The sequence below is a fragment of the Oncorhynchus mykiss genome, chromosome 8, assembly GCF_013265735.2.
Source record: "Oncorhynchus mykiss isolate Arlee chromosome 8, USDA_OmykA_1.1, whole genome shotgun sequence".
Classification (NCBI taxonomy): domain Eukaryota; kingdom Metazoa; phylum Chordata; class Actinopteri; order Salmoniformes; family Salmonidae; genus Oncorhynchus; species Oncorhynchus mykiss.
The window spans coordinates 36,116,660-36,141,982 of NC_048572.1; the positions used below are offsets into that span (position 1 = coordinate 36,116,660).

The 25,323-nt window shown below is 45.3% G+C and overlaps 1 protein-coding gene across 8 annotated transcripts in view; it reads right to left on the reverse strand.

The window, feature by feature from the left end:
• LOC110529235 (1-phosphatidylinositol 4,5-bisphosphate phosphodiesterase beta-4) overlaps nt 1-25,323 on the reverse strand; it is a 142,944-nt gene that overhangs the window by 53,123 nt on the left and 64,498 nt on the right. Inside the window, exon 1 of one of the 8 annotated variants that reach the window (XM_036985411.1) lies at nt 12,637-13,229. The exons of the other annotated variants lie outside the window; for them this stretch is intronic. The gene's annotated coding sequence lies outside the window, so the exon portion shown is untranslated. Of the gene's footprint in view, nt 1-12,636; nt 13,230-25,323 lie in introns of those variants that run through there. 8 annotated transcript variants of the gene reach the window in all.

Here is a 25,323-nt window from a genome sequence, read left to right on the forward strand (position 1 = left end):
CCACACTTGAGTTGCTTACCAATATGACATTGGATGTTCCTGAGTGGTGGAGTTACCCTGTCCCCATGCTCAACTTACCCTGTCCCCATGCTCAACCTACCCTGTCCCCATGCTCAACGTACCCTGTCCTCATGCTCAACTTACCCTGTCCCCATGCTCAACTTACCCTGTCCCCATGCTCAACCTACTTCCTGTCACCATGCTCAACCTACCCTGTCCCCATGCTTAACTTACCCTGTCCCCATGCTCAACTTACCCTGTCCCCATGCTCAACTTACCCTGTCACCATGCTCAAGTTACCCTGTCCCCATGCTCAAGTTACCCTGTCCCATGCTCAACTTACCCTGTCCCCATGCTCAACTTACCCTGTCCCCATGCTCAACCTACTTCCTGTCACCATGCTCAATCTACCCTGTCCCCATGCTCAACTTACCCTGTCACCATGCTCAACTTACCCTGTCACCATGCTCAACCTACCCTGTCACCATGCTCAACTTACCCTGTCCCCATGCTTAACTTACCCTGTCCCCATGCTCAACTTACCCTGTCCCCATGCTCAACCTACTTCCTGTCACCATGCTCAAGTTACCCTGTCCCCATGCTCAAGTTACCCTGTCCCCATGCTCAACCTACTTCCTGTCACCATGCTCAACTTACCCTGTCCCCATGCTCACTTACCTTGTCCCCATGCTCAACTTACCCTGTCCCCATGCTCAACCTACTTCCTGTCACCATGCTCAACCTACCCTGTCCCCATGCTCAAGTTACCCTGTCCCCATGCTCAACCTACTTCCTGTCACCATGCTCAACCTACCCTGTCCCCATGCTCAACTTACCCTGTCCCCATGCTCAACTTACCCTGTCCCCATGCTCAACCTACTTCCTGTCACCATGCTCAACCTACTTCCTGTCACCATGCTCAACCTACCCTGTCCCCATGCTCAAGTTACCCTGTCCCCATGCTCAAGTTACCCTGTCCCCATGCTCAACTTACCCTGTCCCCATGTTCAACTTACCCTGTCCCCATGCTCAACTTACCCTGTCCCCATGCTCAACTTACCCTGTCCCCATGCTCAACTTACCCTGTCCCCATGCTCAACTTACCCTGTCCCCATGTTCAACTTACCCTGTCCCCATGCTCAACCTACCCTGTCCCCATGCTCAAGTTACCCTGTCCCCATGCTCAACTTACCCTGTCCCCATGCTCAACTTACCCTGTCCCCATGCTCAACTTACCCTGTCCCCATGCTCAACTTACCCTGTCCCCATGCTCAACCTACTTCCTGTCACCATGCTCAACCTACCCTGTCCCCATGCTCAACCTACCCTGTCCCCATGCTCAACCTACCCTGTCCCCATGCTCAAGTTACCCTGTCCCCATGCTCAAGTTACCCTGTCCCCATGTTCAACTTACCCTGTCCCCATGTTCAACTTACCCTGTCCCCATGCTCAACTTACCTTGTCCCCATGCTCAACTTACCCTGTCACCATGCTCAACTTACCCTGTCCCCATGCTCAACTTACCTTGTCCCCATGCTCAACTTACTTCCTGTCACCATGCTCAACCTACCCTGTCCCCATGCTCAAGTTACCCTGTCCCCATGCTCAAGTTACCCTGTACCCATGCTCAAGTTACCCTGTCCCCATGCTCAAGTTACCCTGTCCCCATGCTCAAGTTACCCTGTCCCCATGCTCAAGTTACCCTGTACTCATGCTCAAGTTACCCTGTCCCCATGCTCAAGTTACCCTGTCCCCATGCTCAAGTTACCCTGTCCCCATGCTCAAGTTACCCTGTCCCCATGCTCAAGTTACCCTGTCCCCATGCTCAAGTTACCCTGTCCCCATGCTCAACTTACCATGTCCCCATGCTCAACTTACCTTGTCCCCATGCTCAACTTACTTCCTGTCACCATGCTCAACCTACCCTGTCCCCATGCTCAAGTTACCCTGTCCCCATGCTCAAGTTACCCTGTCCCCATGCTCAAGTTACCCTGTCCCCATGCTCAAGTTACCCTGTCCCCATGCTCAAGTTACCCTGTCCCCATGCTCAAGTTACCCTGTCCCCATGCTCAAGTTACCCTGTCCCCATGCTCAACTTACCTTGTCCCCATGCTCAACTTACTTCCTGTCACCATGCTCAACCTACCCTGTCCCCATGCTCAAGTTACCCTGTCCCCATGCTCAAGTTACCCTGTCCCCATGCTCAAGTTACCCTGTCCCCATGCTCAAGTTACCCTGTCCCCATGCTCAAGTTACCCTGTCCCCATGCTCAAGTTACCCTGTCCCCATGCTCAAGTTACCCTGTCCCCATGCTCAACTTACCCCATAAAAGTGCCAAGAGACCACTTTTTTTGGACAAGCTATGTCTCAAAACTGTTATGTTTGTAAGAATTCTGATTATTTTACTACCAAACACCTACTACCACACAACTACTACCATAGATCTACTACCATACACATACTACCACCTACACTACACACCTACTCCCACACACCTATCATCTACTACCACGCACCTACTACCACATACACTACCACCTATAGGTGCATTTATACGGAGACTTGATTACACACAGGTGGATTGTATTTATCATCATTAGTCATTTAGGTCAACATTGGATCATTCAGAGATCCTCACTGAACTTCTGGAGAGTTTGCTGCACTGAAAGTAAAGGGGCTGAATAATTTTGCACGCCCAATTTTTCAGTTTTTGATTTGTTAAAAAAGTTTGAAATATCCAATAAATGTCGTTCCACTTCATGATTGTGTCCCACTTGTTGTTGATTCTTCACAAAAAATACAGTTTTATATCTTTATGTTTGAAGCCTGAAATGTGGCAAAAGGTCGCAAAGTTCAAGGGGGCCGAATACTTTCGCAAGGCACTGTACCACACACCTACCTCCACCTACTACCAAACACCTACTATCACACACATAGTACCACAGACCAACTACCACACACCTACAACCACCTACTGCCAAACACCTACTACCACACACCTACTACCGCTACTACCACAGATCTACTACCACACACATACTACCACTTATACCACACACCTACTACCCCCTTCCACCAAACACCTACCACCTACTACCTACTACCACATGCTACCATACACCTACTACCAAACACCTACTACCACCTACTACCACACACCTACTACCACACCTGTGTTGCGTTCAGTAATCCCAAAACTGGAGAAAGCAACCATGTAAAACAATGGACAGTTTGGCAATTGAATCAAACTCGCGCTGCAGTAATTTGTAGTAGAGGAAGTGGGTGTTTTGATGTAGAGCATGTTGCTGTGTACTTAACATCAAACACAGAGCACACAAGCACGCGCACCACACACACAAACACACACACAGCCCCTCTCCTTTCCAAATCCTGTCATGCACAGCTGGCTCTCTCTGTCTACCCCCCTTCTCTCATCTCCCCTCTCCCTCCGTCTCTCATCTCCCCTCTCCCTCGTTCTGTCACTCCGCCTTTCTGTCTCATCAACATCCGGCTTCCCTCTTTTCCTCCTAGAGAGAAGAACAGACGCTGCTGTTATTCTGTGATCTGTACCATCTACACACACACACACACACACCAACTGTATCCTTTATCAAAGCACACAGCACTTCTTATAGAAATAGACTCAACATGCACACACTTTCACTGAGAGACAGCACCATAGTGCCTTCAGAAAGTACTCATACCCCGTGACTTATTCCATATGGTGTTGTGTTACAGCCTCCATTCAAAATTGATGAAACATATTTTCTTTCTCACCAAAGTGAAAACATTTATTTACATTTTTTTGGCAAATGTATTTGGCATGTTTTGGAATATTTGTATTCTGTACAGGCTTCCTTCTTTTCACTCTGTCAATTAGTTTAGTATTGTAGAGTAACTACAACGTTGTTGATCCATCCTCAGTTTTCTCCTATCACAGCCATTCAACTCTGTAACTGTTTTAAAGTCACCACTGGCCTCTTGGTGAAATCCCTGAACAGTTTCCTTCCTCTCCGGCAACTGAGTTAGGAAGGACGCCTGTATCTTTGAAGTGACTGGGTGTATTGATGCACCATCTAAAGTGTCAAAGGGATATTGAATGTCTGCTCTTTTTTTTTTTAAATACCCATCTACCAATAGGTGTCATTGGAAAACCTCCCTGGTCATTGGGGTTGAATCTGTCTTTGACATTCACTGTTCGACTGAGGGACCTTACTGATAATTGAATGCATAGGGTACAGATGTGAGGTAGTCATTCAAAGCTAATGTTAAACACTATTATTGCACACAGAGTGAGTCCATGCAACTTATTATGTGACTTGTTTAGCACATTAATACTCCTGAATTTATTTACGATTGCCATAACAAAGGGTTTGAATACATTTCAGCTTTTCATTTGTCAAAAAATTCTAAAACCATAATTCCACTTTGAAATTATGGGGTATTGTGTGCAGGCCAGTGACACACAATCTCAATTGAATCCATTTTAAATTCAGGCTGTAACACAAGAACATGTGGGAAAAAGTCAAGGGGTGTGAATACTTTTTGAAACCACTGTAGGTCAACGTTTAGTTCATGGAATGGAGGTGTGGTATATTGTATATCTTAAATGTATGCCTACATCCCAGATACAGATCTCTCTGTTCAATATCAGTTACGCACCTCTCAGATTCAGAGGGGTTGGGTTAAATGCTGAAGGCACATTTCAGTTGAAGGCATTCAGTTGTACCACTGAGACTCCGTGTCATCAGATAAGACCTTGTGTTCCTCTGCTACTCTATCATAGCCTCTCTCTCTCTGCTTCTCTATCATAGTCTCTCTCTCTCTCTGCTACTCTATCATAGCCTCTCTCTCTCTGCTACTCTATCATAGCCTCTCTCTCTCTCTGCTACTCTATCAGAGCCTCTCTCTCTCTGCTACTCTATCAGAGCCTCTCGCGCTCTGCTACTCTATCAAAGCCTCTCTCTCTGCTACTCTACCATAGTCTCTCTCTCTCTGCTACTCTATCATAGTCTCTCTCTCTCTGCTACTCTATCATAGTCTCTCTCTCTCTGCTACTCTATCATAGTCTCTCTCTCTCTCTGCTACTCTATCATAGCCTCTCTCTCTCTGCTACTCTATCAGTCTCTCTCTCTGCTACTCTATCATAGTCTCTCTCTCTTTGCTACTCTATCATAGTCTCTCTCTCTGCTACTCTATCATAGCCTCTCTCTCTCTGCTACTCTATCATAGCCTCTCTCTCTCTGCTACTCTATCATAGCCTCTCTCTCTCTGCTACTCTATCATAGCCTCTCTCTCTCTCTGCTACTCTATCATAGCCTCTCTCTCTGCTACTCTATCATAGCCTCTCTCTCGCACGGGCACATGTTCGTTTTCAGTGTCGTTCGATCTATACAGTGCCTTGCGAAAGTATTCGGCCCCCTTGAACTTTGCGACCTTTTGCCACATTTCAGGCTTCAAACATAAAGATATAAAACTGTATTTTTTTGTGAAGAATCAACAACAAGTGGGACACAATCATGAAGTGGAACAACATTTATTGGTTATTTCAAACTTTTTTAACAAATCAAAACTGAAAAATTGGGCGTGCAAAATTATTCAGCCCCCTTAAGTTAATACTTTGTAGCGCCACCTTTTGCTGCGATTACAGCTGTAAGTCGCTTGGGGTATGTCTCTATCAGTTTTGCACATCGAGAGACAGACATTTTTTCCCATTCCTCCTTGCAAAACAGCTCGAGCTCAGTGAGGTTGGATGGAGAGCATTTGTGAACAGCAGTTTTCAGTTCTTTCCACAGATTCTCGATTGGATTCAGGTCTGGACTTTGACTTGGCCATTCTAACACCTGGATATGTTTATTTTTGAACCATTCCATTGTAGATGTTGCTTTATGTTTTGGTTCATTGTCTTGTTGGAAGACAAATCTCCGTCCCAGTCTCAGGTCTTTTTCAGACTCCATCAGGTTTTCTTCCAGAATGGTCCTGTATTTGGCTCCATCCATCTTCCCATCAATTTTAACCATCTTCCCTGTCCCTGCTGAAGAAAAGCAGGCCCAAACCATGATGCTGCCACCACCATGTTTGACAGTGGGGATGGTGTGTTCAGCTGTGTTGCTTTTACGCCAAACATAACGTTTTGCATTGTTGCCAAAAAGTTCAATTTTGGTTTCATCTGACCAGAGCACCTTCTTCCACATGTTTGGTGTGTCTCCCAGGTGGCTTGTGGCAAACTTTAAACGACACTTTTTATGGATATCTTTAAGAAATGGCTTTCTTCTTGCCACTCTTCCAGAAAGGCCAGATTTGTGCAATATACGACTGATTGTTGTCCTATGGACAGAGTCTCCCACCTCAGCTGTAGATCTCTGCAGTTCATCCAGAGTGATCATGGGCCTCTTGGCTGCATCTCTGATCAGTCTTCTCCTTGTATGAGCTGAAAGTTTAGAGGGACGGCCAGGTCTTGGTAGATTTGCAGTGGTCTGATACTCCTTCCATTTCAATATTATCGCTTGCACAGTGCTCCTTGGGATGTTTAAAGCTTGGGAAATCTTTTTGTATCCAAATCTGGCTTTAAACTTCTTCACAACAGTATCTCGGACCTGCCTGGTGTGTTCCTTGTTCTTCATGATGCTCTCTGCGCTTTTAACGGACCTCTGAGACTATCACAGTGCAGGTGCATTTATACAGAGACTTGATTACACACAGGTGGATTGTATTTATCATCATTAGTCATTTAGGTCAACATTGGATCATTCAGAGATCCTCACTGAACTTCTGGAGAGAGTTTGCTGCACTGAAAGTAAAGGGGCTGAATAATTTTGCACGCCCAATTTTTCAGTTTTTGATTTGTTAAAAAAGTTTGAAATATCCAATAAATGTCGTTCCACTTCATGATTGTGTCCCACTTGTTGTTGATTCTTCACAAAAAAATACAGGTTTATATCTTTATGTTTGAAGCCTGAAATGTGGCAAAAGGTCGCAAAGTTCAAGGGGGCCGAATACTTTCGCAAGGCACTGTATATTTTTTATCCCGCGCTGCTGAATTTCTTTCCTTCAAATGGACTTCATTCCCTTCTCTCACTTCCTTGGCTGCTCCTTCAAGAACCTCAAGGGGGGCTGGTCGTTTTACATATTGTTGCATATTATGCAACAACAACAAAAACGGACAACATGTCATCATCATTTGTATGGGGTACGGTGGTCATTTTGACTATCTTAGCCCACACAGCTACAAGAATGTATGGGGTACGGTGGTCATTTTGACTATCTTAGCCCACACAGCTACAAGAATGCATGTTCATGCTAGGTTTAGGACCTTCATACGGTGGCTTATAGCGATCCCAACTGATGTACTAACACTGATCACACTTTATTAGTGTGGTAAGAGGAACAACCATGTCTACTAGCGCACACACACACACACACACACACAGAGAGAGCAAGAGAGACACAGAGAGACACAGAGAGACACAGAGAGACACAGAGAGAGAGCAAGAGAGCGAGAGAGACACAGAGAGACACAGAGAGAGAGAGAGAGAGAGAGAGGGAAGGTGGGCCACACCCATCAAACACCATCTGTGATGTTCTACCAGGGGACCATATTGACAGATGCACACATCTTACCGGGGGGCTATATTGACAGTTGCACACTTCCAGTTGAGATCTGAGGCTCCAGGCCAGCCGCACAGCCAAGGACAACACTGAATATTCATCAAGGAATATAACCTGCTGAATATCTATCAGAAAAGACTGAAAATGACTGAATATTCCATTTGAAATACACCAAAGACTTCAAAAAATAAATCTCCAACGTTGTGGCTGGGCTTTCTGCATAACCCTCCTAGCTATATTCTACACTATTTATTGCAAGAAGTGAATTCAAAAAGTGTTGGTACTCACTTTAATATGACTGTTTGTTTTTGGATCTGGCACTCTTTAAGGTGTTGGTACTCAAACAGCAGAAAATCTGAGATACCTGTTCTCTGCATCAGTATGTCAACCACTGACTATTCTAAACCAACATCCTCACCTCCATATAACAACAATCCCCCACCATCCATCCGCACGTTCTCCTCCTAAACACGTGAGCTGTAGAACAGAGCGCCCTGGCAGTGCCAACCCCTGGCGAACCCCTGCTTGGTGAACTCTGACAGTGAGATAATTACGTTAGATAACTCTACCGTCCCACAGGCTGGGGGCTCCCCTGTCACTAGGCACAGTCTAATACGGCTGCTAGGGTAACACCCAGCGGAACACTCCTCACCTCATAAACCCAAATTAACTGCCCGGTGACGAGCCAACAGGGCGCTGTGGCACTGGGGTGGCACGGGGACACGGAAACTAGGAGGGACTAACTAAACCAACACACAGGGCTACCCAGGACGGAAGGTATCCTAGAGGTTAGAAAGGCTGGCCAAGTGGTGGCACGGGGAGTGGCACGAGGACGGCTATGGGGATACCACACACCAGCCTGACCTAACTGGTGAGGAGCACTCTTGCACAGAGGTGGCACAGGGTACAGCTGGCACACAGAGGTGGCATGGGGACATGAGGTCAGGGAAACCTCATACCTGCCTGGCCCAACTGAAGTAGGATAACCTAACTAATGCCCTCAAACTGTTCAGGAGACACGAGGTGAAGACTGACCAAGGTCGTCACTGACTGGAAGCCCAGCAAATCGAAAACACTAAAAATGGACATCTGATTGAAGTATGTGGAGTGACTCCTTTTTCACTCTGATATTTTACTCTGCACCTTTACTTAGCCTAACGGTCCATTTGCAGAAAATCACAATGTGAGGACACAAGGTACAAGAAAAAGATAAAAGGTGTGTTTTATAATCAAACGGCATCCGGTGGCATTTTGGGAAACCGCAAAACGAATGAAGGTGGTGCTGATGCTCTTGAATAAAAGACGAGAGAACAGACGAGACAAGGCCATGATGAACAGAAGGGACAAAAATAGCATTTGAGAGGAGATTGAAAGAAGATTGAAAGTAAACAAGGTTGTTTAATAGGGAGGATGAAAGCCTTTAGTGGTAGCTCTAAACCAGGTCCTGACAGTCCCAATCCATCACTAGAGGTTTAAGTCTGATTACAACCAGACGGAGGTTTCAAATACTATTTGAAACCATTTCAGATACTTCAGCTTGGCTTGATTGGCTTTATTGAGCTTGCCAGGCGCAACGGACAAATACAACAGTCGCAAAAGTGCAAACCCAGCCTGCCTGGCACTCCAGGCAGGCTAAAGGAAACGCTCAAAGTACTTGAACGATTTCTAATAGTACATGAACCCAGGTCTGATTCCTCAGCACAATGAGAACCGTGACCCCTCCTGACCCTGACCCTTAACCCACTAATACCCTGACCCCTGATCTCTGACCCTATCCTGTGTCTGCTTATCGTCTTGACGTTCAGTCGATCTATTGTGTTTGAAGTGCTATTTCGTCGTGTTGACGTCTACGAGTCCCAATTGCCCTATGGTACACCGTTCCAGTCTCATATTCACACACCGAGGCTGCGTTTACACAGGCAGCCCAATTCTGATCTTTTGCCAATAACGTTTCAGGCACAATGGCAATCTGATCCAATAAAGACCAACATCCACAAAGTAACAACTCAAGTCTATATGATTGGAAAAGTAAATAACCCTGTAGCCAATCAGAATGCATAGACACTGGCAAGGTCAAACAACAATTGGTGGTAAATAATTCAAAGGCAATGCTAGAGTCAACAGCAACAATCAGCATTTAATATGATGCATTAGTGTTCAGGGGCAGGGCAACCCCAAACAGCAGTAAATCAATCAACAGCTATGATCTATTGTTACCTACATGCACCGCTGATCAAAAGTAAACTGCTGGTTAAATCATCAGGGGTCACAAAATGACCCCATACTACTGTGCTGGCCTGGTTACGCATCCATCATCATAGTTACTGGGACCAGGCTGTAAAAGACAATGTGATAACACGTCAAATGGGTATAATATGTCAGTACCCACATACCAACACAAGGGCAGCCTTAGCAACGGAAGAGTCATAGAAGAACACCTAATAGGAGACTATTCTCTTTGAAAAGGAGCTTGCAGCCAGTGTTGGCAATTTCAACATTTTGTCTCTATATTTAGTGAGTTTTCAGAGCCCTCCCTTATGAAAAAAGATTGCAGTCAGAGTGCAGTATAGCTGCAGTTCACTTTAGTATAAGGTCTGATTTTGTAAGGGGCGCCAGTGACTTTTATTGGTAGAAGAGGCTAGCGGCAAATTCAGCTACTTTTCAGGCCGACTTGGCAGAGTTTTGACAAAAGAGAGTTTCTATGGTTTTGATATCATTTAGCGACTTTACCCACTCAATTATGCTGGGAGAGGTTGGGAGAAGCTGCCTGTGCAACAGAAGCCACAGCAACGCTGCACACACAGGCAGAGAAGCACGGGGGGGGGGGGGGGGGGGGGGGGACCGCAGTTGTGCCGCAGCGAGGCAAATTGGTGCTGTGATGTCGTCGTGGCAATGGCAGAACGTCATCCAGTGACTAATCAAGGAGCCAGCCAATAGTGAAAAACTGTTGGCAACACTGCTTGCAGCTTTTATGGTAACATCTTTGACTAACCATGTTTTCTCTTTGGGAAATATTTGATTAATAAGACTAAGATATTAGCATAGCGCGATAGTCTACCTTACGTTATAAGACAGATGCCTCCAGTAATACTGTATACCAATAACTACCAGGTACTAGGCTACCTCGCCGAGATGGATGACACAGTCTTAGATCGGGAATCAATAAAAACGGATCGAACAACACTCAAATAGACTTTCAGAAACATGTTGCACCTCAGAGAGAGAACAAGAGAGAGAACAAGAGAGAGACAGAGACAGACAGAACAAGAGAGAGAACAAGAGAGAGACAGAGACAGACAGAGACAGAGAGAGAACAAGAGAGAGAACAAGAGAGAGACAGAGACAGACAGAGACAGAACAAGAGAGAGAACAAGAGAGAGACAGAGACAGAGAGAGACCGAGAGAGACAGACAGAGAGAGACAGAGAGAGAGAGAGACCGAGAGAGACAGACAGAGAGAGACAGAGAGAGAGGGACAAAGAACGATAGAAGTAAATCAAATCAAATTTGACTTGTCATAAGCGAAGAATACGACAGGTAGACGTTACCGTGAAATGCTTACTTACGAGCCTTTTCCCAACCATGCAAAGTTAAAAATCAAGGACAATGTGCAAAAAAGGAAATGGTGACACAATAAAATAAGAAGAATATATACAAGGAGTACTAGTACCAAGTCAATGTGCAGGGGTACGAGGTAGTGGAGGTAGTATGCACATGTACGTAGGGGTAGAAGTGACTCTGCAATCAAGATAGATAAACAGAGTAGCAGCAGAGCATGTGAAGAGTGTGAAAGTGTGTCTATGTGTGAGTGGGTGCGTGTGGCGTCAATATGCATGTGTGTGTTAGTGTCAGTATTTGTGAGTGTGTGGGTTGAGTCCAGGGAGCGTGCGTAGCGCCGGTGCAAGTCAGCGCAATTTTTTTTTAAAAGGGATCAATGAAAATATTCCGGGTGGCCATTTGATTAACTATTCAGGAGTCTTATGGCTTGTGTGTAGAAGCTGTTCAGGAGCCTTTTGGCCTTTCGGTCCCAGATGTGGTGCTCTGATACCGCTGGTGCCGTGCGGTAGCAGAGAGAACAGTCTGTGACTTGGGTGGCTGGCTTCTTTGACCATTTTTAGGGCCTTCCTCTGACACCGCCTGGTACAGATCTCCTGGATGACAGGGAGCTTGGCCCCAGTGATGTACAGGTACAGATGTTGCCGAGGGGCCTTTGGGCCCGCGATAGCCACCATCTCTCTCTTTATGCGAACAGCCTACCCAACTCATTGGAGAGCAGAGCGAAGCAGAGAGAACTATGTCGTACGGACATTTGTCCATTTTGACTAACAGGACCTCTAGTCTGACAGAAGCTCAGCTTAAGGAAAGCAAATCACAGCCCTAAAGGCTGGCTGATGACAGGCCATCCCACCGGAGACAACCGGACACACACACACACAATACAAAATGTTGCTTTCTCCCATCGACACAACCCCCCAAAAAAGGAAGATTGCTGAGGAGACATTCTCTTTAAGCAATTACAGAAGCAGAGATCCAGGGCTCCGAGACCACTGCACCACACTACCCCTGACATCCTCTCAACAGCATCCAAATGGCACCCTATTTCCCTGTGGAGTGGACTACTTCAATAGTAGACCACTATATAGGCCATAGGGTGCCATGCGTGACACAGCCCATCTCTCGAAGGTTTCTCCCGGCTGGCTACATCTGTAATGTGCCGCAGCAGCTCTCCCAACCTCTGCAACAGCCTCAATACAATCTTCCATTATAACTATCCAACCTCACCCTCTGACTGAGGTCTGGTTAAAAGCACCCCAAGTAATGTCAGGTCACGGAGCTAAAATACGAGGCTGCACAGAAAACCAATCACATTTCATTGCAGTAGCATGTCCCACAGCCATACAGCTGACGGCAACAATAGCGCATATTTTCAAGGATGGATTATGCAGTAACATTCTACAATATAATCATACCACACACACACACACACACACACACACACACACACACACACACACACACACAACATTACCAAGTGTTCTTCTGAATTCCACCTGGGGCTTCCACCTGCCTACACTGACACAATGTTCTACACAGAGGTGTTTAATGATTTAGAACCCCTCCCCTGGCTACCTACACACACACAAACAGACGCACTCACACCTCCCTGATCCGGGTCCTGCTCCTTCCTGTGTCTCTCACTGTTCCATCACTGTTCCCCTGAGATCTGGCACGGGAGGTTTGTGTATGTGTGTGTGTGTGTGTGTGTGTGTGTGTGTGTGTGTGTGCGTGTATCCTGGTTAGCGGTTGCCCTTGGCAGAGGTGGTAAACTAGAAACGCCGTTTAACTAAACCAACAGAGAGAATTGAGGTGTGTTCTATTTACACACACACACACACTCCTCCTCGCCTATAGGGCAGAAACTCAAGCCGGAAGCACCCGTGGTAAGGGCTGTTCAATGTTGGTCTGACCAATCGGAATCTATGCTTCAAGACTGTTTTGATCAGGCAGTACTGGGAAATGTTCAGGTCGCCTCCGGGAACAGTGTTGACCTATACACTGTTGACCTATACACTGAGTACGGTCACAGCAACACAATAACACGATTACTGTGAATAGTCCGTTTAATATAATAGTTTGATTTAAACGTTTGCAAGAAGATTTCCCTAATAATCCTGTTTACATGGACACGTCTGAAATCAGTATTCTTGATGGGACTCGGATAAATGCAGAAAAATCGCCAGTCAGTCAAAATAAACATTCTACCACAACGACCAGCTATTTTTGTGATGCCTATTTGATTCAGAGTTCAGACGTATGAAGTTTGCACGCAAAAACTATTTCTAACAATCATACTTTCCGTTTTTTCCCCCCAAGCTCGCCTCACTCGCGCAAAAGAAGGAAGCTCGTGCTGCTCGTGCTTACACATGCGTAGATCAAATAAACTGCTGCAACTCCCATTAAGGTGTTTACATGTCTTAATCATTTTAAAGATTAGTCAGAAATCCAGGTGTTTTAATCCGAGTACGCTGACTTCGATTATGACCTAAGATAAGCATACTCGGCCTTTTGCCAAAATCAGTATAATATTGAATTATTAGTGTGCATGTAAAACGTACTCACTGACCCGGTGACTGGGTTCATCAGGAACTGCATAGAGGATGTGGTTCCTACTGTGAGGATTATAACTTATCCAAACCAAAAAACCCGTGGATCGATGGCAGCAATCGCGCAAAATTGAAATCGCGAACCACTGCATTTAACCTCGGCAAGTTGACTGGGAACACGGGACTTATGACCTCCATAAGGCAATCAAAGAGGCTAATTAAATTACAGGGACAAAGTGGAGTCGCAATTCAACGGATCCGACACGAGACGTATGTGGCAGGGACTCCAGACAATCAGGGATTGTAAAGGGAAAGCCAGCCACGTCGCGGACACCGACGCCTCGCTCCTGGATGATCTAAACACCTTCTTCGCCCACTTCGAGAAAAACAACACCAAGCCACCAACGTGGGCCCCCGCCACTCACAAGGACAGTGTGCTCCCGATCTCCATGGCAGACGTGAGTAATACATTCAAGCGTGTTAACCTTCACAAGTGTGCCGGCATTTCAAGCCGCATCTTCAGTCATCACTAGCCGGCCTCCGCCCAGTACCCTGCCCTGGACCTTAGACACTGTCACTAGCCGGCCTCTGCCCAGTACCCTGCCCTGGACATTAGACACTGTCACTAGCCGGCTATCACCGGTACTCTACCCTGAGCATTAGACGTAACCATTAGAGACCTCTGCCTTGTATGTACATGTCCTTATGTACATAGTCATTGAACCCTGGTCACTTGCAAAATGTTTACATGCCGTTTCATTACTTTATATGTGTCTACTGTATTCTAGTCATGGCTCATCCTATACACACCTTTTCTATTCATATACTGTCCACACTGTCTATACACACCATGTATATACATTTTTATGTATGGCGCTTGCAATGCCAGGGTTGTGGGTTCGATTCCCACGAAGGAACCAGTCCGAAAAAAGTATGACAATGTATGCACTCACTACTGCAAGCGCCTGCTAAATGACTCAAATGTCAAATATAAATGTTCATGTCAATATTTATATTCCAGACTGATATTGCTCATTCTGATATGTCTTCATTTCTTGTTATTTAAAAAAAAAAAGTTGGGATTGTGTGTGTATTGTCATCGTGTTGTTAGATATTGCTGCACTGTTGGAGGTAGAAACATAAGCATTTCCCTGCACCTGCAATAACATCTAAAAAACGGTGTATGAGACCAATAAACGTTGATTTGATTGAATGTTTACATATTGTTTTTTTCCCACTTTATACACTGAGTGGACAAAACATTAAAAACACCTTCCTACTATCGAGTTGAACCCCCCCCCTCCCTCAAAACAGCCCCAATTTGTCAGGAGGAAGGACTCTACAAGGTGTTGAAAGCGTTCCACGGGGATGCTGGCCCATGCTGGCCCATGAAAAACCCAGCAGCATTGCAGTTCTCGATACAAACCAGTGTGCCTGGCACCTACTACCATACTCCGTTCAAAAAGGCACTTCAATCTTTTGTCTTGTCCATTCACCCTCTGAATGTCACACATGCACAATCTTTGATTTAACAGGTGACATATACATAAGAGATCATAGCGTTCACCTGGACTCACCTGGTCAGTCTGTCATGGAGAGAGCGGGTGTTCTTAAATGTTTTGTACACTCAGTGTATGTACTGCGCCTTCGGAAAATAAATTCATCCAGAGAGATTGCTCTTGGATTGCTGTTACGGTGCTATTTGGGTTAATTGTCGTCCCCCCCCTACATTTCGAGATGTATAATCAACTTTGATTTGATACACAGAAGAACATGCAGCCTATAAAGTGTCAATCTTCAACAAACGCCTCCTAATTCACACTTTATAAATCAGTCTTTATAAAAGTCGCTCTTTGTAATTCACTATGCCAGTATTTTCACTTTATCTATCAAAAAACAAAACAAATCTTTCTATTCTAAAAAGCACAATGCATGTGATCTAGAGAAGATATTAGAAAAACAAGGATATGATAGATTAAAGTGGGCATCGGATACAGTATGTGAAATGACATTATAATACAGGAGACCAGACCGAATCACATTACGGTTGAGGTTAATGATTCCCCTGGAAATCAGGCAACATCCCACCATAACATGCCCATGTTTACCAAGACGGTAAGTAGCCATTCATTCAGCAGGAAACTAGGGGGGAGAGAGTCCTGCAGAGGGATACACTAGTTTTATGGCTCCCATAGCACATGATTGAAATAACCCTAAAATCAATGGTGTGTTTGTGTATGCGTGCGTGCGTTCCGTATGTTAAATCCAGTTAAGAAGAGCAAACACACGAGATCCAGTGTGCACTGGGAGTGTGTGTGTGCGTTCGTGTGTGTGTGTTTACCTAGTGCAGCTTCACGTTACTGAGACCGATCCAACCTGTAAGACACCTAGGCACAGATCTAGGATCAAATCCTAACCGTCACCATTATGTGGAAAACACTCAATTGCACTTAAGTCAATGTCTGGGTGATCTAAGGCCCATGTGGCAAATAGAGAGAAACCGGCTCAGATGAGCTATGATAGGCCTACATTTGATGCTTATCAAGTCAAACAAGAGAGAAGGGAGGTGAGGGAGCGAAGGAGAGAAGAGGAGCAGAGGAGTAGGAGGAGGAAGAGGAAGAGGTGAGCTGTGAAAATTCATCCCTCTGAGCTCACATCAATTACTCCACATTTCAGCTCCTCTCCTCAGTGTGTGTCATCTGAGGTTTCTCTGATCCCTCCGTCTCTCTCTGTGTGTGTGTGTGTGTGTGTGTGTGTGTGTGTGTCCCGCAGGGCTCCGGCTTACAGTAAGGGGGACTGGAGAAAGGAGAGCTCTTAATAGGACTGTGATACAGAGCTAATATGAGACGCTTTACACGAGGCCCATTCCACCTAGAGAGGATACAGAGGCCCATAGGAAAGATATTACATTTAGAAACCACAGGAGCAACACAAAAAAAGGTATCGCGACTTCGGCATTAGCCTTTCAACCTGTTCTTTACATAGCCAAGTATCTTGCAGTTTGATTCCATCATTTTGTGACGGAAACGTGCAGTCTTCCAGTCACACACGCTGACGATCGTGGCCATACTGCTGCTGACTCAAACACACACTTAGCCCGAGAAAAGGCTATCTGCCAGTAGACTCAAGAGACAAAGGAAGCAGATGAACTTGTAAAAACATTACCTTCACATCTCTCTCTCTCTCGCTTGCTCTCTCCCTCCGCCCTCTCTCTCTTTATCTCTCTTTGAGTTCTATATATAGCAGTTCATTTTCAGCCCAGCAAAATGGAGTTAAACAAAGGACTTAACACATCACCTAATGGATGGGGCTCCCCCTTATACACTACCCTCTACCAAATGATGTACAGTACAGCGTGTAGTGCATTTCTAAGTGCTCCAGTACAGTCCTGCATTTGAGTCTGCATGCTAAAGCTCCACCTCCAACAAACAGAGGTCTCTCTGATAGTGGAGGAAGGAGGGGGAGGAGATGGGAGGCTTCCCCCAGGCTATCAGCATATAAGAAGGCTGCAGCAGTGTGTGTGGGTGTGTTGGTGTGGTATTTACAGGGCTGAAGCACAGGGAGTTCCCTATTTATTTTATTTTATTTTTTCACCATTATTTAACCAGGTAAGCCAGTTGAGAACAAGTTCTCATTTACAACTGCGACCTGGCCAAGATAAAGCAAAGCAGTGTGACAAAAAAACACAGAGTTACACATATACAAACGTAGTTAATAACACAATAGAAAAACGTATGTACAGTGTGTGCAAATGTAGAAGAGTAGGGAGGTCGGCAATAAATAGGCCATAGAGGCGAAATAATTACAATTTAGCACTAACAATGGAGTGATAGATGTGCAGATGATGATGTGCAAGTAGAGATACTGGGGTGCAAAAGAGCAAGAGGGTAAGTAATAATATGGGGATGAGGTAGTTGGGTGTGCTATTTACAGATTGGCTGTGTACAGGTACAGTGATCGGCAAGCTGCTCTGACAGCTGATGCTTAAAGTTAGAGAAGGAGATATAAGACTCCAGCTTGGGTGATTTTGTGTGTAATTTTAGGTGTAGAGAGAGAGAGAGAGGGCGAGAGAGAGAGAGGGCGAGAGAGAGAGAGGGCGAGAGAGAGAGAGGGCGAGAGAGAGAGAGGGCGAGAGAGAGAGAGGGCGAGAGAGAGAGAGGGCGAGAGAGAGGGCGAGAGAGAGAGAGGGCGAGAGAGAGAGAGGGCGAGAGAGAGAGAGGGCGAGAGAGAGAGAGGGCGAGAGAGAGAGAGGGCGAGAGAGAGAGAGGGCGAGAGAGAGAGAGGGCGAGAGAGAGAGAGGGCGAGAGAGAGAGAGGGCGAGAGAGAGCGAGAGAGAGAGCGAGAGAGAGAGCGAGAGAGAGAGCGAGAGAGAGAGCGAGAGAGAGAGCGAGAGAGAGAGAGAGAGCGAGAGAGAGAGAGAGAGCGAGAGGGCGAGAGAGAGAGCGAGAGGGCGAGAGGGCGAGAGAGAGGGCGAGAGAGAGAGAGAGAGGGCGAGAGAGAGAGAGAGAGGGCGAGAGAGAGAGAGAGGGCGAGAGAGAGAGAGAGGGCGAGAGAGAGGGCGAGAGAGAGGGCGAGAGGGCGAGAGAGAGGGCGAGAGGGCGAGAGAGAGGGCGAGAGGGCGAGAGAGAGGGCGAGAGGGCGAGAGAGAGGGCGAGAGGGCGAGAGAGAGGGCGAGAGAGAGAGAGAGGGCGAGAGAGAGAGAGAGGGCGAGAGAGAGAGAGAGAGGGCGAGAAAGAGAGAGAGAGGGCGAGAAAGAGAGAGAGGGCGAGAGAGAGGGCGAGAGAGAGGGCGAGAGAGAGATAGAGGGCGAGAGAGAGAGAGAGGGCGAGAGAGAGAGAGAGGGCGAGAGAGAGAGAGAGGGCGAGAGAGAGAGAGAGGGCGAGAGAGAGAGAGAGGGCGAGAGAGAGAGAGAGAGAGAGAGGGCGAGAGAGAGAGAGAGAGGGCGAGAGAGAGAGAGAGAGGGCGAGAGAGAGAGAGAGAGGGCGAGAGAGAGAGAGAGAGGGCGAGAGAGAGAGAGAGGGCGAGAGAGAGGGCGAGAGAGAGGGCGAGAGAGAGAGGGCGAGAGAGAGAGGGCGAGAGAGAGAGGGCGAGAGAGAGGGCGAGAGAGAGGGCGAGAGAGAGGGCGAGAGAGAGGGCGAGAGAGAGGGCGAGAGAGAGGGCGAGAGAGAGGGCGAGAGAGAGGGCGAGAGAGAGGGCGAGAGAGAGGGCGAGAGAGAGGGCGAGAGAGAGGGCGAGAGAGAGGGCGAGAGAGGGCGAGAGAGGGCGAGAGAGGGCGAGAGAGGGCGAGAGAGGGCGAGAGAGGGCGAGAGAGAGGGCGAGAGAGAGGGCGAAAGAGAGGGCGAAAGAGAGGGAGAGAGAGGGGGCGAGAGAGGGAGAGAGAGGGGGCGAGAGAGAGAGAGGGGGCGAGAGAGAGAGAGGGGGCGAGAGAGAGAGGGCGAGAGAGAGAGGGCGAGAGGAACAGCACATAAGAAATCAGTAATGTAATTGAAGAATACATTGACTCTAACCACTTCCAGAAAAATTGGAAAACACTAAACAAACACAAAGAGCTTCCTATCCAAAATGGAGATGTATGGTTAAACCACTTCTCCAATCTTTTTGTCTCTATAACAAAGAACAAACAGTAAAAACATATACAGGATCAAATACAGATCTTAGAATCAACTATTAAAGACTACCAGAACCCGCTGGATTCTCCAGTTACATTGAATGAACTAAAGGACAAAATAAAAACCCTCCAACCCAAAAAGGCATGTGGTGTTGATGGTATCCTTAATTAAATGATCAAATATACAAACAACAAATTCCAATTGGCTATACTAAAACTCTTTAACATCATCCTTAGCACGGGCATCTTCCCAAATATTTAGAATCAAGGACTGATCAACGCAATCCACAAAAGTGGAGACAAATTTGACCCCAAATCCGGCTTTAAACTTCTTCACAACAGTATCTCAGACCTGCCTGGTGTGTTCCTTGTTCTTCATGATGCTCTCCGCGCTTTTAACAGACTTCTGAGACTATCACAGTGCAGGTGCATTTATACGGAGACTTGATTACACACAGGTGGATTGTATTTATCATCATTAGTCATTTAGGTCAACATTGAGAGATCCTCACTGAACTTCTGGAGAGAGTTTGCTGCACTGAAAGTAAAGGGGCTGAATAATTTTGCACGACCAATTGTTCAGTTTTTGATTTGTTAAAAAAGTTTGAAATATCCAATAAATGTCGTTCCACTTCATGATTGTGTCCCACTTGTTGTTGATTCTTCACAAAAAAATACAGTTTTATATCTTTATGTTTGAAGCCTGAAATGTGTCAAAAGGTCGCAAAGTTCAAGGGGGCCGAATACTTTCGCAAGGCACTGTATATCAAAGAATTGGCGAGGGCACTAAAACAGTCTGCAGCACCCAGCCTCACCATACTAGAATCTGAAGTCAAATGTCTACTGTTTGATGATGATCTGGTGCTTCTGTCCCCAACCAAGGAGGGCCTACAGCAGCACCTAGATCTTCTGCACAGATTCTGCTAGACGTGGGCCCTGACAGTATTACCAAACTGGGGTATCCACAATAAAAATGTGATTCACATTTATTTTTATATATACAGTGGGGCAAAAAAGTATTTAGTCAGCCACGAATTGTGCATGTTCTCCCACTTAAAAAGATGAGAGAGGCCTGTAATTTTCATCATAGGTACACTTCAACTATGACAGATAAAATGAGAAGAAAAAAAATCCAGAAAATCACATTGTAGGATTTTTAATGAATTTATTTGCAAACTATGGTGGAAAATAAGTATTTGGTCAATAACAAAAGTTTATCTCAATACTTTGTTATATTCCCTTTGTTGGCAATGACAGAGGTCAAACGTTTTCTGTAAGTCTTCACAAGGCTTTCACACACTGTTGCTGGTATTTTAGCCCATTCCTCCATGCAGATCTCCTCTAGAGCAGTGAAGTTTTGGGGCTGTTGCTGGGCAACACGGACTTTCAACTCCCTCCAAAGATTTTCTATATGGTTGAGATCTGGAGACTGGCTAGGCCACTCCAGGACCTTGAAATGCTTCTTACGAAGCCACTCCTTCATTGTCCGGGCGGTGTGTTTGGGATCATTGTCATGCTGAAAGACCCAGCCACGTTTCATCTTCAATGCCCTTGCTGATGGAAGGAGGTTTTCACTCAAAATCTCACGATACATGGCCCCATTCATTCTTTCCTTTACACGGATCAGTCGACCTGGTCCCTTTGCAGAAAAACAGCCCCAAAGCATGATGTTTCCACCCCCATGCTTCACAGTTGGTATGGTGTTCTTTGGATGCAACTCACCATTCTTTGTCCTCCAAACACGACGAGTTGAGTTTTTACCAAAAAGTTATATTTTGGTTTCATCTGACCATATGACATTCTCCCAATCTTCTTCTGGATCATCCAAATGCTCTCTAGCAAACTTCAGACGGGCCTGGACATGTACTGGCTTAAGCAGGGGGACACGTCTGGCACTGCAGGATTTGAGTCCCTGGAGGCGTAGTGTGTTACTGATGGTAGGCTTTTTTACTTTGGTCCCAGCTCTCTGCAGGTCATTCACTAGGTCCCCCCGTGTGGTTCTGGGATTTTTGCTCACCGTTCTTGTGATCATTTTGACCCCACGGGGTGAGATCTTGCGTGGAGCCCCAGATCGAGGGAGATTATCAGTGGTCTTGTATGTCTTCCATTTCCTAATAGTTGCTCCCACAGTTGATTTCTTCAAACCAAGCTGCTTACCTATTGCAGATTCAGTCTTCCCAGCCTGGTGCAGGTCTACAATTTTGTTTCTGGTGTCCTTTGACAGCTCTTTGGTCTTGGCCATAATGGAGTTTGGAGTGTGACTGTTTGAGGTTGTGGACAGGTGTCTTTTATACTGATAACAAGTTCAAACAGGTGCCATTAATACAGGTAACAAGTGGAGGACAGAGGAGCCTCTTAAAGAAGAAGTAAGTTACAGGTATGTGAGAGCCAGAAATCTTGCTTGTTTGTAGGTGACCAAATACTTATTTTCCACCATCATTTGCAAATAAATTCATAAAAAATCCTACAATCATTTTCTGGAGAAAAAAAAATATAATTTTCTCTGTCAAAGTTGAAGTGCACCTATGATGAAAATTACAGGCCTCTCTCATCTTTTTAAGTGGGAGAACTTGCACAATTGGTGGCTGACTAAGCACTTTTTTGCCCCACTGTACACATACATACACACATATATAAATAAATCAAACATTTTCAAACAGTCCATTTATATTTTCCAACGGGGCTATACATACGGGTGAGTTTTTTTTCTCACCAGAGTATCCTCGTTTCACTGCCAAAAATAACATTAAACCATATATTGTTCAGCGAAATAACAACACAAAGTCAAATACAGGTAGCCTTTCTGGATTGGGCTGCGCTCAGAGTATCCTGCCTTGGCAAATCGCGCTGTTAAGACTGACACCTTTTGCAACCACGTACCATTGTGAGAGTGGATTCTCGGCCCTCACTAGCATGAAAACTAAATACAGGCACAGACTGTGTGTGGAAAATGATTTAAGACAGACGCTCTCCAATACAACCCAACATTGCAGAGTTATGTGCATCCTTTCAAGCACACCCTTCTCATTAACCTGTGGTGAATTACTCACAATTTTCGATGAACAAATAAGGTTTTATATGTAAAATAAAGAGCAAAATTATTGATTATTATTATTATATTATCATTTGTGACCCGGCCCTATAAGAGCTCATTGTCACTTCCCACGAGCCGGGTTGTGACAAAAACTAATTCTTATGTTTAATAAACGTATAGTATAGTGTGTGTGTGGCAGGCTTACAATGATGGCAAAAAACAACATTTGAGAGTGCACTGACCCTGGTGCTAGAGGGGGTACACAGCTGGAGGTTGAATGTTTGAACGGGTACAGGACTATAAAAAGTATGGGAACAACTGCACAAAAGCACACAAAAAACGATACATACCTCGGCCTCAACATCAGCGCCACAGGCAACTTCCACAAAGCTGTGAACGATCTGAGAGACAAGGCAAGAAGGGCCTTCTATGCCATCAAAAGGAACATAAAATTCGACATACCAATTAGGATCTGGCTAAAAATACTTGAATCAGTTATAGAACACATTGCCCTTTATGGTTGTGAGGTCTGGGGTCTGCTCACCAACCAAGAATTCACAAAAAGAAAGACACCAAAATGAGACTCTGCATGCAGAATTTTGCAAAAATATCCTCAGTGCACAGCGTAAAACACCAAATAATGCAGAGCAGAATTAGGCCGATACAAGCTAATGATAAAAATCCAGAAAAGAGTCATTAAATTCTACAACCACCAAAAAGGACGCGATTCCCAAACCTTCCATAACAAAGCCATCACCTACAAAGAGATGAACCTGGAGAAGAGCCCCCTAAGAAAGCTGGTTATGGGGCTCTGTTCACACACAAACAGACCCCACAGAGCCCCAGGACAGCAACACAATTAGACCCAACCAAATCATGAGAAAACTAAAAGAAAATTACTTGACACATTGGACAGAATTAACAAAAAAACTGAGCAAACTGGAATGCTATTTGGCCCTAAACAGAGAGTACACAGTGGCAGAACACCTGGCCACTGTGACTGACCCAAACTTAAGGAAAGCATTGTATGTACAGACTCAGTGAGCATAGCCTTGCTATTGAGAAAGGCCGCCGTAGACAGACCTGGCTCTCAAGAGAAGACAGACTATGTGCACATTGCCCACAAAATGAGGTGGAAACTGAGCTGCACTTCCTAACCTCCTGCCAAATGTATGACCATATTAGAGACACATATTTCCCTCAGATTACACATATCCACAAAGAATTTGAAAACAAATCCAATGTTGATAAACTCCCATTTCTACTGGGTGATATACCACAGTGTGCATCACAGCAGCAAGATGTGTGACCTGTTGCCACAAGAAAAGGGCAAACAGTGAATAACAAACACCACTTTAAATACAACCTATATTTACGTTTATTTATTTTCCCTTTTGTACTTGAATCATTTGTATATTGTCACAACACTGTAAACAGTTGAAGTCAATTGAAAAAATACACTTAGGTTCATTAAAACTCGTTTTCAACCACTCCACAAATTTCTTGTTAACAAACTATAGTTTTGGCAAGTCAGTTAGGACATCTACTTTGTGCATGACAAGTCATTTGTTTACAGACAGATTATTTAATTTATAATTCACTGTATCACAATTCCAGTGGGTCAGAAGTTTACATACACTAGGTTGACTGTGCCTTTAAACAGCTTGGAAAATTCCAGCAAATTATGTCACGGCTTTAGAAGCTTCTGATGCTAATTGACATAATTTGAGTCAATTGGAGGTTTACCTGTGGATGTATTTTCAATGGCTACCTTCACACTCAGTGCCTCTTTGCTTGACATCATGGGAAAATCAAAAGAAATCAGCCAAGACCACAAGTCTGGTTCATCCTTGGGAGCAATTTCCAAACGCCTGACGGTAACATCTGTATAAACAATAGTAAGGGAGTATAAACACCATGGGACCATGCAGCCGTCATACCGCTCAGGAAGGAGAGGCGTTCAGTCTCCTAGAGATTAGTGTACTTTGGTGCGAAAAGTGCAAATCAATCCCAGAACAATAGCAAAAGGACCTTGTGAAGATGATGGAGGAAACAGGTACAAAAGTACCTAGTCACAGTAAAACGAGACCCAACCTGAAAGGCCGCTCAGCAAGGAAGAAGCCACTGTTCCAAAACCACCATAAAAAAGCCAGACTATGGTTTGCAACTGCACATGGGGTCAAAGATCGTACCTATTGGAGAAATGTCCCCTGTTCTGAAGAAACGAAAATAAAACTGTTTGGCCATAATGACCATTGTTGTGTTTGGAGGAAAAGGGGGAGGCTTGCAAGCTGAAGAACACCATCCCAACCGTGAAGCACGGGGGTGGCAGAATCATGTTGTGGGGGTGCTTTGCTGCAGGAGGAACTGGTGCACTTCACAAAATAGATGGCTTCATGAAGGTGGAAAATTATGTAGATATATATTGAATCAACATCTCAAGACATCAGTCAGGAAGGTAAAGCTTGGTCGCAAATGGGTCTTCCAAATGGACAATGACCACAAGTGTACTTCCAAAGTTGTGGCAAAATGGCTTAAGGACAACAAAGTCAAGGTATTGGAGTGGCCATCACAAAGCCCTGACCTCAATCCTACAGAAGATTTGTGGGCAGAACTGAAAAAGTGTGTGTGAGCAAGGAGGCCTACAAACCTGATTCAGTTACACCAGCACTGTTAGGAGGAATGGGCAAAATTCACCCAACTTATTGTGGGAAGCTTGTGGAAGGCTACCCAAAACGTTTGACCCAAGTTAAACAATTCAAAGCCAATGCTACCAAATACTAACTGAGTGTATGTAAACTTCTTATCCACTAGGAATGTGATGAAAGAAATAAAAGCTGAAATAAATCATCTCTCTACTATTATTCTGACATTTCACATTTTTAAAATAAAGTGGTGATCCTACCTAACCTAAAACAGGGACTTTTTACTAGGATTAAATGTCAGAAATTGTTTAAATGTATTTGGCTC